Source organism: Danio rerio, chromosome 17 (assembly GCF_049306965.1).
Source record: "Danio rerio strain Tuebingen ecotype United States chromosome 17, GRCz12tu, whole genome shotgun sequence".
Classification (NCBI taxonomy): domain Eukaryota; kingdom Metazoa; phylum Chordata; class Actinopteri; order Cypriniformes; family Danionidae; genus Danio; species Danio rerio.
In genome coordinates this window covers 24,588,264-24,605,247 of record NC_133192.1, presented here as the reverse complement: position 1 = coordinate 24,605,247, position 16,984 = coordinate 24,588,264, and the positions used below count along the sequence as shown (strand labels likewise).

The 16,984-nt window shown below is 36.1% G+C and overlaps 1 long non-coding RNA gene across 1 annotated transcript in view; it reads left to right on the top strand.

Moving 5' to 3' along the window:
- The window catches only part of LOC110439024 (uncharacterized), a 33,264-nt gene extending 25,169 nt beyond the window's left edge, over window positions 1-8,095 (top strand). Inside the window, exon 3 of the long non-coding RNA XR_011006997.2 lies at window positions 7,609-8,095. This is a non-coding gene — a long non-coding RNA (uncharacterized lncRNA). The remainder of the gene's footprint in view (window positions 1-7,608) is intronic.
- The last annotated feature ends 8,889 nt before the right edge of the window (window positions 8,096-16,984 follow it).

Genomic DNA, 16,984 nt, shown 5'->3' with positions numbered 1-16,984 from the left:
ATAATCTTCTTGAGCGAGTGGCTGATGGCACTACACGAGTCCTTGATGAGCAGTGGCGTTTCTTCAACACCGTCCCGGCTGATCCGCGGAGCCCGGTCTGCAATCAGCGAGCGCAGTGGCCATCCAGCCCCATCGACAGTGATTACAGAGCAGGCTAGATGCACCCCGTGCCGACCTTGCAGGCTGCTAATGATGGGGGAGAAGCTAATTGTAAAGCAGACGGAGGCAGAGGCTCTCTGGACAGCTGCCAGCCCTATCAGACGCCATATGAATGCATGGAATTCAGATTTTCCTGAAAACCCCTATGCTATGTAAATGAAGAAATGACCACCCTGTGAATGTGGTCACCATGACAACATCCTATTTATGGCCACTTCAGTTGGAGGTGAGAGACAGATGTGTGGAGTGAGCTGCAGGACATTACCTGGGCATGTACTGCAGTGAGTACTGTGTTGTCCAGGGCGGGCTGCACTCTTTCCCTTCATATCCTTTTTTAAAAATCAGCCCCTTTGGCAGACTCTGTCCCATGATTATTTTGATCTCTAATGAATGTTTTAAAAACTTTTTTTCCAAGCAGGTGTTTAATTTAGGCTAGAAAAAATAAATATATATTTTATGATTAAATTAAAATATACAGTCAAACTCAAAATTATTCATACCCCTGGCAAATTCTGACTTAAAGTTACCTTTATTCAACCAGCAAGTTATTTTTTCCTATTGACTGGAGATGACACAGGTTCTCCCAAAAGATATAAGACTATGTACAAGAGGCATCGTTGTGGAAAAAAAATATTTCTCAGCTTTTTACATCTGAGCCAAAACCTTGAAGGGTACCTACTTTACTACTTTTTCAAGATTAAAGAGAAGTATTTTGTGTCTTCATAATGTGTTTGTAAAGTTTCATCTCAAAATTCCCATCAGATTATTTATTATACCTTTCATAAGTATGTAATTTTTCAGCTCTGGGCAGCTTGTAGCTGTTTTTGTGGCTTGTGTCTTTAACGCTAGTTCTCCCCAGCCATATTCCAGCGCGCGTGCCAGAGTGTGCCTCAATCTCCACTTTAGCTGCATCAGATAAACAGCACAGTGATAAACATGAAGGAAGCAGGTCTCATGTAACGTTTGTGAGAAATATTACAGTAAGAACTGTCCCAATGATTATTTGATGTATTTGTTGTGGAGTTAATTCAAGCCTTTCTGCAATGATGAGTCACATACGATGTCGTTACAAAGTTGACGCACATGCACACAGACACACGCACATCGTTTTTGAACGCAAATGTGACCAGATAAACATTAATATCCAGTTCGGTATGGATATCTGTTATGTTAATGTACAAAATAAACCTGATTTAACATCCACAAACTGGAATTGAAGCGTCTTCTTTTATAATTGTATTTAAACAAGGTTGTGGTGATAAGTAAAGCTGAAGTAAATCACTGTAATTCATTTACATGCACTGTTTAAAAAACTTTTATCGCATTTGATGATGAATGATGATCACAGCAAGCTGAACAGATCTTTCAATTCCAGTTGCTTTGCGCACGTCTTGTCTTATTGATATGATTATGTGTTACTACCGAGACATGTTAATATGTGGCTGTCAATCAAATTAGTGGGCAGGGAAACCACACTCCTATGTCACATTGTGCTGGGCCTCATAAAGGGAGGGATTTGGTAATATTTTAACGCCAGGAAATGTAAAAAAAAATACTAATTGTCTTTGTAACACCCCAATATGACTGTGGATACACTCCAAACAGCTTACAAAAGTCAGAATTTTTTAAGTCAGAATTTGCCAGGCATAAATAATGTTGGACAATACCACACTATTTGTTCATTGGAACAAAATGTTGTCAGACCTCTATAGAATAAAAATATAGTAAGTAATCTATTAAGTTCTGAAAAAAAGTCCTCTCAGTTTATTCCAAATATTAATGATAAAAATAGAAATGCCTTTTACAACATTCCTGGCATACACAACTTTTTCAGCTAGAGATTACATAACAATAGGCTGTTTTGAAGCTTGTCCCTTGAAGCAAGGCTTTGAGGGGAAAATTATTAGTACCCATTAAATCAGTACCTTTTGCAACCTCTATTTATCTGCAGCTTTAACAGTTTTCCGTTATAAAACTTGCTGAGGGTGGAGAAAACCTTGAAGAGACAACCCAGACGATCTAGATCCTTGAAACACTGTTTACTGTGCACTTTCCCATACAGTTTGCACTCTAATTTTCAATAAGGTTTAAGTCAGAAGATTGAGAAGGCCAAGGCAGAACCAAGGTCCATTATGAGACTGCTAGAAAGGGAATTTCAAGAAAGATTTCTAGAAGACTGTAATCCTTGGATCGGGCCTGTGGAAAGTAAGCTTTCGAAGCAATTTTTTAGAAGCATATTTTACTTACTGTGATATGAATATGGCCTCTGTTTCTGTTACTACTGAAACTGGAGGTTAGGGTTGGCCAGTTTCATGTTCATGTTCATACTCAACCAGTTATGCTAAAATTTTAAATATGAATGAGAATAGAGATTTCCAATCTTAAGAATTTCTGTGTACCAGTATTTTGGTTAATGTTTATTGAAGGAAAAATATAGCTTTTATAATGAGATACAATTTCTGCATTTCAGTGAAAATGAATTCACATTAAATATTTTAGTATTTTATTTCATAAGATAGGAAGAATGAACTATTTGTTTTCTTATTGGCTCATCTTTATCAAGGTTGCCAATAATTTTGACCAAATAGACAGATTATTCATTCATTCACTCATTTTCGTTTGGCATAGTCTCTATTTCAGAGGTTGCCACTGTAGAATGAACCGCCAACTATTCCTGCATATGATTTACACAGCGGATACCCTTCCAACTGTAACCCTATATTGGGAAACACCCATACACACTTATTTACCCACATACACTCATACTCTATGGCCAATTTAGTTCATCCAATTCAACTATACTGCATGTGTTTGGTCTGTAGAGGATACCGGAGCATCTGGAGAAAACCCAAACTCCACGCAGAAATACCAATTGGTCCAGCCGGGACTAGAACCAGCAATCTTCTTGCTGTGAGGTGACAGTGCTAACCACTGAGCCACTCTGCCACCTTATAGACAGATTTATTTTTTAAAATATCTTTACGTTTCTCTTTGTAGCAGTTCAGATTCACAAACCATGTCTGTCATATTGCAAAAAGGACAAAAAAGCATAATAAAAGCGTTTCATGCAACATCAATTCTTCTGAAGCTTTGTAATGTCTTTTGTGTGATGATGAAATGTGCTTTTATTTACTTATTTACTTATCTTCTCTGCCAGCGAAGCTCTTAACATTTTATTTAAGCTGGCATTAGGATACAGCAATTGAAATGACAGGTTTGACACTGTTGCCGCCAAACATGTGTCACTGATTTTCATCGCACAACTTTGGTCTGTCTATCACATAAAGCTATTAAACGACATCAAAGGCAATACTGTGAAAACAGCTTCGGCATTTATGATGGGTTTTTTTTTCTCTCTTTAAAGAGCTTGATGTCTTTGGCCTGTTTTCTGTGTTCGAGACAAACGTCATACTCTTTGGAATGTCAAGCAAGTGAGAAAATAGAGAATTTTAATTATTGGATACTATTTCTTCATATAAAGTAGCTTATTAAAGATAAGTTCTCTTATCATCTTAACCTTGAATACCTGCCAGTTCCATTCTCTATCATGGAGAGGTCTTCGCTTTCATGGAGCACTAGGAAAATGATAGAATCAATCATTTGTGTGGCTTTTTTCCTCATCTCACTCTCTTTGCTGCTGTTTTTGTGTGCGTGTTTTGCATTTTCAGCCATGGCGCAAAAGAAAATATGTAAAACAAAGCATCATTGAAATGTATTCTCTCCAATCAGCTGACGCACTGACAGAATGAATGCAAAATGCTCCACATTCTTGACTGCACATTCTGAGATTTATTGAATTCTGAATGTCCTGCATTCTCACTAGAGTGCGTTCATCTCCTTGAACTTCTTTGATTTGTTCTGGTCCTCTTTCTGACTCTGAGGTAAACAAGATCCTTTATCACTTCTGAAGAAAAAAAAAAAGAGTTTTGCTTTACTTTTCCCAAACCAACGGATATGACTTCCTCATGCCTCACACTGGGGGATTTAAAGATTAAAAGAAGAGAAAAAACAACAACGGCAGCCTCCAAGTGATTGACATAAAAAAAAAAAACAGGAGCTGATGTGCTTAGTGTGTTTTTTTGTTGTTGTTGTTGCTGTTTTTTTTTTTTGTAAAATATTTGTTTGGTTACACAATTTACAATTTGCATTGATGTAATATTAATATGCCTTTGCACTAGTACATGCACAAATCCACATATTAATTCGACAAAAATACTCTATTAATTTACTTATTTATTTATTTTTAGGATTTTAGCTGTTGGATCTTGTTAGACATTACCTAATTTTGCATCGTCTTTAATTATTTTTGGAATAACGACATAAGATATTTCAGTAACACTTTACAAAAACAGTACATGAATAATGACATGTTCATATGTAAACTTACTAAACATTACATTTATTATGAATCAATGATGAGTTAAGGCACAAGCTAATCATGAACTGACTTTACCTACAACATACATGAGTTCATGTGTGAATAACGGCTCCCTTAAATAATTGTTAGTACATGATTGTTTGTTAATTAATGTATTAGATACCACATTAATAAATGCCTAATTTAACCATTAAAAATTCATGATCTAATGATCTATAATTAAATCATGACTTTACTTGAAGGGGCATCATCATTAACCTATTCTTAACTACTCATTAACTCCTTATGCACGTCCAACAAGTGCGTTTACACTGAATAACAATAGAAAAGTGTTCTGTCAAGAACAACATGAACAGTTTAAACACAGGAATTCATGAGTAGTTGTGGATGAGCTAATGATAATGTGCCCCTCCAAGTTAAGTCACAACATATACATTAATTGCTTGTTGGTAACATTTAGCTTAAACTTAAATGTTAATTAATACACAGCAAGAAGCTCACTGGTTCGAGTCCTGGCTGGGTCAGTTGGTCTTTCAGTGTGGAGTTCGCATGTTCTCCCTGTGTTCGCTTGGGTTTCCTCCAGGTGCTCCGGTTTCCCCCACAGTCCAAAGACATGCGGTATAGGTGAATTCAATAAATTAAATTGGCTGAAATGTATGTGTGTAATTGTGAGTGTGTATGGGTGTTTCCCAGCACTGAGTTCACAGCTGGAAGGGCATCCACTGTGTAAAACATATACTGGATAAGTTGACAGTTCATTCCGCTGTGGCGTCCCCTGATGAAGCTGAAGGAAAATGAACAAATATGTGATTATCACAAAATAAACCCAGGTCAGCCTTTTGAGTTTCTTTCTTGGTAGTGATATAGAAAAAGCATATTGTGATAAAAATCAATCCAATGTGTCAGTCTGAAATACATTGAAACACTTGAATCTCAAATATAGGCATCATTTTACATTGTTCACAAAGTGCACATATGAGCATGTGTTTGCTAAAGATTTTAAATGAATAAAGGCCTTAGGGCAAACGTATTTAAATGTGCTCCCAAATGGACTGCCTGGTTGATAAAACTCATCTGTCATTAGTCCCTCAAATGTCAACTCGATACTGGGAGTAGTTATTGACTGGCTCTATTAAAAGAATTGATTTACTTCCAGCCTCTCGCTCGACACCACAGTTTCTAAAGGATAAAGTATTGTTTTTTAAAAAAGCATCATATATAATTCTAATATACTTACAATTGTGAAAAATATGTTTGTTTGTTTTTTCACTTTGCATATTGGTAGAATCTTTCTATAGACTTTTTTTAATTAGACTTTTTTCTCTATTACTAATGGCATGTGTATACTAAATACAATAATTCTAAAAATAACTCGATGAGGATATTATATTAGTGTTCATTTGTGATTTTTAATAATATTGCTTCACTTTGTTGTTATATTTATATTAAGTTTGTTCACTGTTGCAGTGATGTGCAAGCTACTTCCAAACTGTAATACACTCAGAAATAAAGGTACAGGAGCTGTCACTGGGGCAATACCTTTTCAAAAGGTACATATTTGTATGGGTCCATAATGGTACCTCAAAGAAACTTTTTAGTTACATTTGGGCACTAATACACCTTTGTGGTTCCATTGTGGACTCTTTGGGTATGTACTTTTTAAAAAGGTACTGCACCAGTGACAGCTTTATTTCCTGAAAGTGTACATTACAGATGACTTGTTACTGTTATTTAACAAAAATCCCTTACTTTACAATATTACTCTCTCATTTCCTTTTTGGCTTAGTCCTTTTATTAATCTGGGGTTGCCACAGCGGAATGAACCGCCAACTTATTCAGCATATGTTTTACGCAGCGGATGCCCTTTCAGCTGAAACCCATCACTGGGAAACATCCATACACACTCATTCACAAACATACACCACAAACAATTTAGCTTACCCAATTGACCCTTTGCTAAGCCCCGCCCTCCTTAGTTACTTTTGTTACACCTGTCAAGCTTTCAAGCCTGGCACGTCTATTACAATATGTATATGCTGGTGTCAGACATTGCCAGGGATATAATTAGTCATTTTGGTAAGCAGGTGAGATATCTAAGAAAGCCAGACGAAAATGGACTGCAGTATGCATTACAGAGGTATATTCACTACATCATGTGCTACTGATTAGAAAATAATTTAATCAAAATTGAAGCTAGGTTAGCCTAAAGGTACAGTTTAGATCTTTTTAGGGTGAAAGGTGTGTGAGTTGTTGCCGTCTATCACTGAATGTGTCAGGAATATCGAAAACATAGCCAACTTAACTCTGCTCTTTTATCGCCTCTGACACAGCTTAATCCATGCTGGCATTTCTTCCCTTGGGTTTTAGGTTTGGGAAAGCCAAAAAAAAAAAATCCCCCACCCCATCCAAACCTTTAGGATACCGGGTATCAGATTTGTACAATCCATATGCACAAAGCTCTGGCCTGCTTCCCTCGCTTGAAAGCTTGACAGACCTCCTGCGTAGCCACAATTGCTAAGCCACGATTGGTGTGTGGCAGTTTTTAGGTGTGGCTTAGCAAAGGGTCAATTCACCTATACTGCATGTCTTTGGACTGTGGGAGAAACCAAAGCACCCCGAGGAAACCCACATGAAAAGATCGAAAACATGCAAACACCACACAGATATGCAAACTGACCCAGCCGAAGCTCGAACCAGCGACCTTCTTGCTGTGAGGCGATCATGCTACCCACTGTGCCACCCTTTACAATATTGCTGCCTAGGAATTGTAATATACTTTACTCCTGTATTATTGACTTAACTACAGAGCTGAAAGATGAGTTTCTTCAAATAAAACACTCTTAATACAAAACACTAGAACAGTGTTGTATATTTTGCTGTCTTTTGTACTTGTATTATTGGGTACTTAGACATTAATCCTTACAACAGAAAAATCCTGCTGGAATCATGCAGGTAAAAAACGGCCTTTGACTGAAAGAAACAGGGTTGAGATTGAGCAAATTCACCAAAGAGTGAATAAATGTTTTTGGTGAACTGTGCCTTTAAATCCTGTTGTTCATTTTTCATTACAGATGTCAGGCTACCACTTAAAAATACTGTCTTGATTGGTTCACCACCTGATTGTCTCTAAGCTTGACAAGACAAAGCCTCCCCCACAGTCTCTCAGAGTGAAGGTCAGCTGGCCACTGTCCTGGAGTGTGAAAAGTTAGAATAAATCCTATAAAACACTGACCTTCACAGATCACGCAGCAGCTGCCATAACCTACAGTAAGTAAGACTCATCCTTTGCAAATAAACAGAAAGGGGTTTACCACACACATCAGCCACTTAGGTAGGTACATCTTGGTACAATCATGGTTTGGTCAGGTTTGAATCGATTTTCAAACCAAGGTTGGCCAGGCATTCTGCTTATCTGAATGTGCCTGATGTATTTAACTTGTTTCACAGCGTTGAAACGTATCTGATTGTTTAAGAGTTACTGATCATCTCTGTAAAGCTGCTTTGACACAATCTGCATTGTGTGCTGTAGAAATAAATGTGACTTGACTTGACCTCTTACACTATGACCTTGTGTGCATTTATTGTCATCTTCATGTAGTTAGTATGATATGATTTGAGCTTTGTACAGTGTGTGTGTGCTGTGATGCAGGAAGTATTGAATGATGGGGTAAGTTGGGTTCAAAATGCACTGAACATGAACAGCATCAATACCCAGGTAGATTGTGGCATTAAACAATACTAAATTGCTCTCAAAGGATCCCAAAGTCTGCCTAGAAAAAATCGCCAAACCATTACACCACCTGCAGCTGCCTGAACTTTTGCTACAAGGCAGAAATAAACCATGCTTTTGTATCATTTACACCTTATTCATACCATCTGAATGTTGCAAGACTCATCAGACTGCTGAAACCTTTTCCAGGCTTGTACTATTACATGTTAATGATCCTGTACAAAATTGGTGTTTTCTTTTTTTTTTTTTACTGCTGCTGTTGTAGCTCATCTGCTTCAAAGTTAGATTTGTTGTGTATTCAAGAATGCTCTTCTGCTGGCCTCGGTTGAAACAAGTGGTTTTTTGAGTTACTGTTGTCTTACCTTTAGCAAGTCTACCCATTCTCTCTGACCTCTGGCATCAAGAAACACATTTCACACACAGGGGCATAGGCTGATAAGTTATATCCAATCTGCTTCGAACTACATTACTTGGTGCAGGTGATTGGTTGTGTGCCCCTCAGCAGCCAATTAGCTTGCTCCTCAACATTTAGATACCTCACTGTTGTTTGCGTTAGCAATCTGCAGCTTGTTACCGGACAGTGTCCTCCACCTCAAGATGGCAGCATAGTGGTTAAAAAGGGTTGTGTTTTTGTCTGTTACAAACTTATTTTGTGTAGATGTTAGCACTTAAACATTCCTGTATAACAAAAAAAAAAATATATATAAATAAAAAAATAAATGCAGAAAGGTTTTTATGTACCTACCATATTTTTAATATCTATACCTGCTGTATATTTAACAGTTAAATACCAGAAAACACAGCTGCTGTTTTTTTACCATAAATTTTTACAGACTTTTATTTTCACAGTTTTATTTCTGCTTTTATGCTGCCTCTTGACCAGGTCATCATTGTAAACGAGAACTGGTTTTACTGACACACCTGTTCAATAAATATTGTTATTATAACTGCACTTGGTTGCTGCCATGTAAATGGCTGATGGGATATTTGCCTTAATATGCTTGGCCACCTGGATACTTGCTGGGTTGCAGAACAGCAGATGTGACTGTTTTTTGTGACTTGCACTAATCTTGCTCAGTGTTTTCATTCTTTTTGTGTTTTCCTGGATTCAGTGAATGTTGCACTTGAATGTATTGTTAGTTCTGACATCTTTAAGGATGGTCTTGTGGAGTAAGTATCTAGAGATCCTGGGTGGTGATCTTTGCTCTGTAGCTGTCCGTTCAAACTGTTTTTATTCGCTATTTATTCTTTATCTCCAATGAATGCAAATAATACCTAGTCTTTCTTTGAAACCAGAGCATAAAGTAATGCATTGTATGCAATATAGACACCAAACAGTATTTTAAAGCAGTTCAAGCTGTCATAACAAAGCTGTGAAGAGCAGAAACCAGGAAAACAGCCCCACAAAAGCTGCATCGTATATAAAACCTAAAAATCAAATCCACTGAAGACAACAAGAGGAAGTCTAGCAAAGTGCTTGCTCAGCTTCTAAGACCTGAGTTTCATAGAGTTGATAAAAACTTGCTGTGGAAATAATCATTCTTGTTCAGAAGTTACAAGTACAAGTGACTGCAGTGTTCTCAGGCTCAACCAGTGCCACATAATACTAGTATATGGCATAATGAAGCTAAGCAGGGTTGAACTAACTTTATTAGTTGTATTGCTCAAGGAGTGCCTCAATATAACAAGGAAAAACAGCCGTTTTGAAATTTCCTTGTGCTGGTTTGAAGATGTCTTTCTGATTGCATCATCAGATTTGATGCTCATATTGGTTCTTGGTTTGACACGTGTTGCAGCTGAAGTCACACTGCAAGAAAGTGTCTGAAATCTTCCAGTATGTCTTTGGAGAGAAGATTAGATTGCAACGATCATTAAACAGATGTCGGTGAATGGTAAACTAATGATCACAACTTTTATAGTAGGATTACGGGAATCTTATAGGATTTCACAAAATTTGTCTCAGATAATAATCACAAAATAGAGACTCCTGATGCTCTGTGGTCAATAAAATTCTCAGCACTTCTCGTATAAAAGTAGGCATGTGGTTCTAATGTCCTTGCCAAATTTCCTCCATTTGCCCTTATCCAGAATGGGTATCAATTCAGTGATTGGCTTTATCAAGTGTGTAGTAAACGCACTGGTGCTGTTGTCCTATGGCTGCTGTCTCCTTATCCAGTTAGATGCTGCACACTGTTGGTAGTCAGGATAGACTCCCTTATTTGATTCTAAAGTTAATGTTTGACAATACACAGTTAAAGCGCTCTATAAATACTTTCTTTCATTTATGATAAATGCAAATAATTAATTAATAATAATTCCTTACATTTATATAGCACTTTTCTGGACACTCAAAACACATTGAAGGGATTTCCTCATCCACCACCAGTGTGCAGCATCCACCTTGATGATGCAACAGCAGCTGGATTTTTACTGACGACAGAAAGTCAGGACCTTGGTTTAACGTCTCATCTGAAAGACAGAGCTCACTGAGCAGTATAGAGTCCCCATCAATATAATGGGGCATTAGGACCCACACAGACGGCATGTTGGGCGCCCCCTGCTGGTCACACCACATCCGAATAGTAAATCTGCTATTTAGAAAGAGGAAGATTACATCTTCATTAAGGTAAAAAAAACATACAAGACTTTTAAAGCATTTGAACAACTTATTAATATCAAACTCATCTGTCAAATCAAAATTTACAAATTTGAAATATTCAAGCCAGTGCTATTTTTATGATACTTTTATCAAAAGCAACTTACAAATGAAGATCACTAGAATCAATTTATCCCAAGAGGCAGCCATACTTGCACTATATAATGCCAAGTTTCAAGTACAAACTAGATTAATCCACAAATTAGCCGAAACCGAAAGTCTGAAGATTGGCAGAAATCAAACTAAATGTGTGCAATATTCAAAAAGTTTTTAAATGCAAACAAAGGTGTTCTGCCTTCTTGAGTGGTTTCAGTCTTTCTACACGGTGATGTTAATTAAAACCACATTAACCTAAAAGTCTGATGAGGTTAAGAATGTTTTTCTGCAGATTTCTCCACGACGCACCTGAAGAAACTTGACTGCCAAACTAATGACTAATTAAACACCAAAGAGAGAGAGCAAGAGTGCTGCTAAGAAAAGTCGAATGGTGATAATTACACACCCCCGTACACAAAAAACAAACACGACTCGATTTATTATGCCAACAACAGTCCTCTGGGATCATCGTAGCCGTTCTCATGGTTACACAGCTAATTAGTGAATAAAACTGTAGGTGCTTGGTGTCGCCTATACTGTAGAGCATACTCACATAAATGGTTGTTTGATTGCATGCTACAATATGGATGAATATGTTTATGTGCATATAATTAATACCATGCTAAAGCTCATCATCTGAAAATATCTTGCTTGCAGTGGGTTTGTTATTGTGCTGTATTGATCGTTTTAGGGTTAGAGGGCAGCTAGATTAACTTGTGGATAAAGTCTGTTGTGACGGCGTGATTGAGTTACCAGTACTCTCAGACAACACATAAAGATTTGTCTCTATAGAAAGAGTGTAATTATGGTTTTTGAAATGACCTAGTATTAAAACAAAGTGACACACCTCTGCATCTTGTATGTCTCAAGTATAATGTGTAAAAGTCTCAGCATGACACACTGCAATATCAAGTTTAGTTTCAGAACAAGAAGCTCATTTTTCAGAGCGAAACCTGTTTAGCCGGCACCCTCAGGAACACATATATAGGATTTCTTAATGCAGATTCTGTGCCATTTCTATGGCAGTGCAGTGGAATGTTAGTAGCAATTTACTTATTAATAACTTTGAGTGAATACAATATTAATCCCTTGGGAAATATTTTTCAGATGGCTCTTTCAACTCCCTCTGTGTGCTATTGTAAAAAAAAGCTGCAGTGCTGCTGTACACTGTATGTGTATGTATAAAATGGAGAACATCTTCAAGTTTTAAGAGTAACGCTGTTCTTTTATTTATAAATCTCTCAGTACTTACACTTTTTACGCGTTCAGCTTTCTTTCATGTGTACTGCTGCTGTTTGAGTATGAAATATATCTTTACAAATGTGCATTTAATTTATGAACTAAAAAAAAGAACATAGTTTAAAACTTAAGCAACTCACCAATTGTCACACATCTTTCTGTGCACATGTATATTGCCTGTGCATTAATATACACTCACCGGCCACTTTATTAGGTACACCGTACTAGTACCTCTTTTGCCGTCAGAACTACATTAATCCTTCGTGGCATAGATTCAAGAAGGTACTGGAAATATTCCTCAGATATTTTGATCCATATTGACATGATAGTATCGTGCAGTTGCTGCAGATTTGGCGGTTGCACATCCATGATGCAAATCTCTCGTACCAGCTCATCCCAAAGGTGATCTATTAGGTTAAAATCTGGTGACAGTGTGTGTGTGTGTGTGTGTGTGTGTGTATATTTATATTTAAAATATACACACACACACACACACACACACACACACATATATATATATATATATATATATATATATATATATATATATATATATATATATATATATATATATATATATATATATATATATATATATATATATATATATATATATATATATATCCCGAATTTCTGTTTAATGGAGAGAAGATTTTTTCAACACATTTTCTGATTATAATTAGCCAAGTTATTGTATAAGGGTTGTTTGTTATGTAGGCTATAAATATAGCTTAAAGGGGCTTATAACTTTGACCTTAAAATGTGTTTTTTTTTAATCATATGGGAAATATTTTTAAAAGAATACATTTTTAAAGGGGGGCTTATAATTCTGACTTCAAACTTTTATGTACATATCTTTTGTTTTGTGTCAAATCATTTTTTATAAGCACTAAATTAGGAGAAATATATAAAAATTATATTAATATTAAAAGTAAGAAAGAATGTATTGATTCAATAAGTTAAATTGTTCACTGATATCTACATGGTAGTTATGTGGCTTAGGTAAGTTCATAAATTCTCCAGAAATGGGGTTATGTGCTCATCTACAATCACTGAAATTTCCTCCATAATGAAATGCTTCATTTTAATCATATCTGGAACAATATTTGACCATCATTTTAGGCTTATGGCATGTCATTTCCATGTACTGAACTTATATTATATTATTTCCATGTACTGAACTTGATATTATTCAGCTATGTCTAGGTAAGTTCGGATTTTCATTATATGGCACCTTTAAAATAAAAAGTACTGAAAATATACTGACAAAAAAAAATGTTTGAACCACTAATGTAGTAACCTTCAAAATGTCACCCCAAAAGCTGTTTTAGTCCAAAAATGCACAGTATAACAATTGCAGGTGGGTATGTTCAAACTGTAATGTACACCAACTCCACCTCATCAGGTCTTAGGCCTGTTTGGTTTAGTTTTGGTGGGCATTTGAATGTGATTGCTGCAATCACACCTGCCCAAATGAACTGAACCAAACAGGAAAGCAAACTCGAATGCAATTCAACCGAACTTAATAAAGCATGTGTGAAAGCACCTTTAAACTGAAAAAAATATATTCTGGGAACATCAGAGGCTTAATATTACTTCTTGTAAAAAAAGGCATAAAAATACCTCTTTTATATTTTTGTGCTTAATCCTGGTTTTGCAGATAGGACAGTAAAGCTATGACAGGAAAACGGTGAAGGGGAACGATGAAGGATCGAAATGGGGGGAATTAAACTCAGACTGCAATGAGTGCAGATGTACTGTTCATTTAACCACACGACTAGACACACTGACATAATAGGACCTTTTTATACAGTGCAGACTTGTTCATTACTTCATGAAACCCTAATATTTCATTACAGAGACTGCAATTTCTCTGTATTTTTAACTAGCCTGATTCCTTTGCACTTTCTCATGATAATTTTAAAGAAGAGCAGTGAGCAGTTTTGAAAAACGCTGTACAGATTTCAGATTTCAAGCAGGTTTTTGATTACACTGAAGACAGCTCATTTATTCGCAGCATGAAGTCACGTTCAAGAGAATTTAGCCCTTGAACTGTCAGAATGATTTGACCACATAGCAGGTTGATTAAATGTGGAAAAGCCCTTATAATCAGACAAGCTGTAGATCCGGTTTGACAATAACACTTCCAGCAGTGTAATGTTTAAATGATACAGGGAACACAATCTCTTTTGGCTCAGTGTGTGTTCAGATAATGACACCTGAACTGGCCAGGTGGCTATGTTTCCATGCAAACACCCCAGAATGTTTCAAAAATATCTGGCATTATCCTGAAAATGTACAGTATGAAGAAAAACTGGAATTCATTGCCGATCAGATCAGCTGTGAGAATTTAAAAAAGAAGTTTCTCAGTTAGTAGATTTCAAAGAATATACACTCACACAAAAATGGTTTCTGGGTAAAAGAATGACTGAAGTGGCCCTTTTGATGACACATTTGTGCATTAATTAACTTCATAAATTCAGAACAGACTTGTTCAATGATTCATTGTACATCTATCAATCTATATGTTATCTTATAAATAAATAATTAAAATAAATATAGACAAAACTGCTGTGAGGAGGTCTCCAGCTGCCTTAAAGTTAACTTTAAAAATCATCTGTCTCTCTAGTTTTTCCCCCTTCTTTCCAATTCATGCCAGTGCAAGATGTTGTTATTGTTGTAGCAGACAGAAAGGCAAAAAATAATATCTACAGGGAGGCTTTTGTGCGATATGCAAGGTAGTTGTACAAAAAAATAATAAAACACTGTGGACCTACCTTAAATGAAGCGTCTTTAACTATGAACATTTGAATTAATCATTTGAGGGAGTGCAATTATTATACACATGTATGTTTTTAAATGGTACTTAAATTTAATAATACCTGCACATAATTACATATGTAAATACCCTCAAACCTCACCCCTAAACCACATCAACTGTCCCTAACCCTTAACCATCTTCCAACTCAATAGCAGCAATTAATTAAATAATAAGTTATTAAAATGAGCATGCGTTTTTATCACTGTCAATGTGTTAATCTATAGAAACTATTTTCAAATTCTCAATGAGTTAAAATATGTTATTGACACTGTAATAAACCGTGACTTTCAGTTTCTGAAAAAAATGCGGAAGGTAGGACTATTAAAATGCCACAATTTTTTTCCAAATAAACTCAATTGAAAAGACAGAGGCCGCTGGGTGATTGCATTTTTGATGAGGCTCTCAAGGAGAGCAGACCCATAGGACTCAAAGCCTTGCGGCTATTTCAACCCTCTGCTGCCTCTTCCACACCTCTCAAAAACACAACCCTAATGCACCTACCAATAACCATCCTGAACTCATAGACAGAACTTTTAGACTCATCTCACAAAAGTTAAATGAAACAAGTAATAAAACATGCACATTTTTCAAAACTAATTAAAATTCTTTAGTCAAGTTAGCTGCATTCAAACATAATATGTAGGAATTGAGTTTTCTCAAAGAAAATGCATATTTTGTTGTGTAGGAGTAAAAAAAATGTCCATAGACGCAAAGTAAATCCTTATAAGTGATTGTTTCAAGCTCCACATTCTTATAAATAAGCTAAAATACATATGAGGGTTCATATAAATACATGATGGTGCCCTTCACAGCCATACAAGAAGTTGTTTTTTTCCAAAATATGAGGTAAATTACAGTTGTTGTTGTTGCTATTCTGCTAAATATATTCAAGCTAAAAACATTTTAATAATATGCAAAGCACAACAGCAGTTTGTTTTTTCATTCAGTATAAGTCATGGAAATTTTGCTTTTTAGTCAGTGAAAGGCAGGGAAAATCTAAGAATTTGACATTTGGCTGAAAGTGGGAATGTTTTATATGTTTCATCAAATTGTACAAATGCTATACTGTTTTTTACTTCTACATTGTAAAATTTCAAATAAAATGTTCATTTGAAGTATCTAAACTAATGTTCTTATCAAAAAAAATTACACTACTGACAAAGGTCTTGTCGTCATTTCCAGTTGTAAGAGCAACAAATAATAACTTGACTTCTAGTTGATCATTTGGAAAAGTGGTAGAGGGTAGATTTTTCTGATCAGTCATCTGTTGATCTGCATCCCAATCATCACAAATACTGCCGAACACCTATTGGAACCAGCATGGACCCAAGATTCTCACAAAAATTCATTCAAGTTTGGTGAAGGAAAAATCATTGTTTGAGGTTACATTCAGTTTGGGGGTGTGAAGGAGATCTGCAGACTGCATGGTAACATCAACAGCCTGAGGTATCAAGACATTTGTGCTGCCCATTACATTACAAACCACAGGAGAGGGCAAATTCTTTGGCAGGATAGCACTCCTCATAAATCAGCCTCGACGTCGAAGTTCCTGAAAGCAAAGAAGATTAAGGTGTTCTAGGATTGGCCAGTCCAGTCACCAAATACGAACATTATTGAGCATGTCTAGGGTAAGATGAAGGAGAGGCATTAAAGATGAATCCAACAAATCTTTATGAACTCTGGAAGTCCTGCAAGAACGCTTTCTTTGCCATTACAGATGACTTTATTAATAAGTTATTTGAGTCATTGCAGAGATGTATGGATGCAGTCCTTCAAAGACTAAAGTCAAAATACTGTCCTAATTAAATAATCAAGGCATGATCATATTTTCTTTTGGTAAAATAAGCGTAATCTAGAGGCCTCTACCTTTCATATAAGCCACATTTGATACCAAATGATCAACTA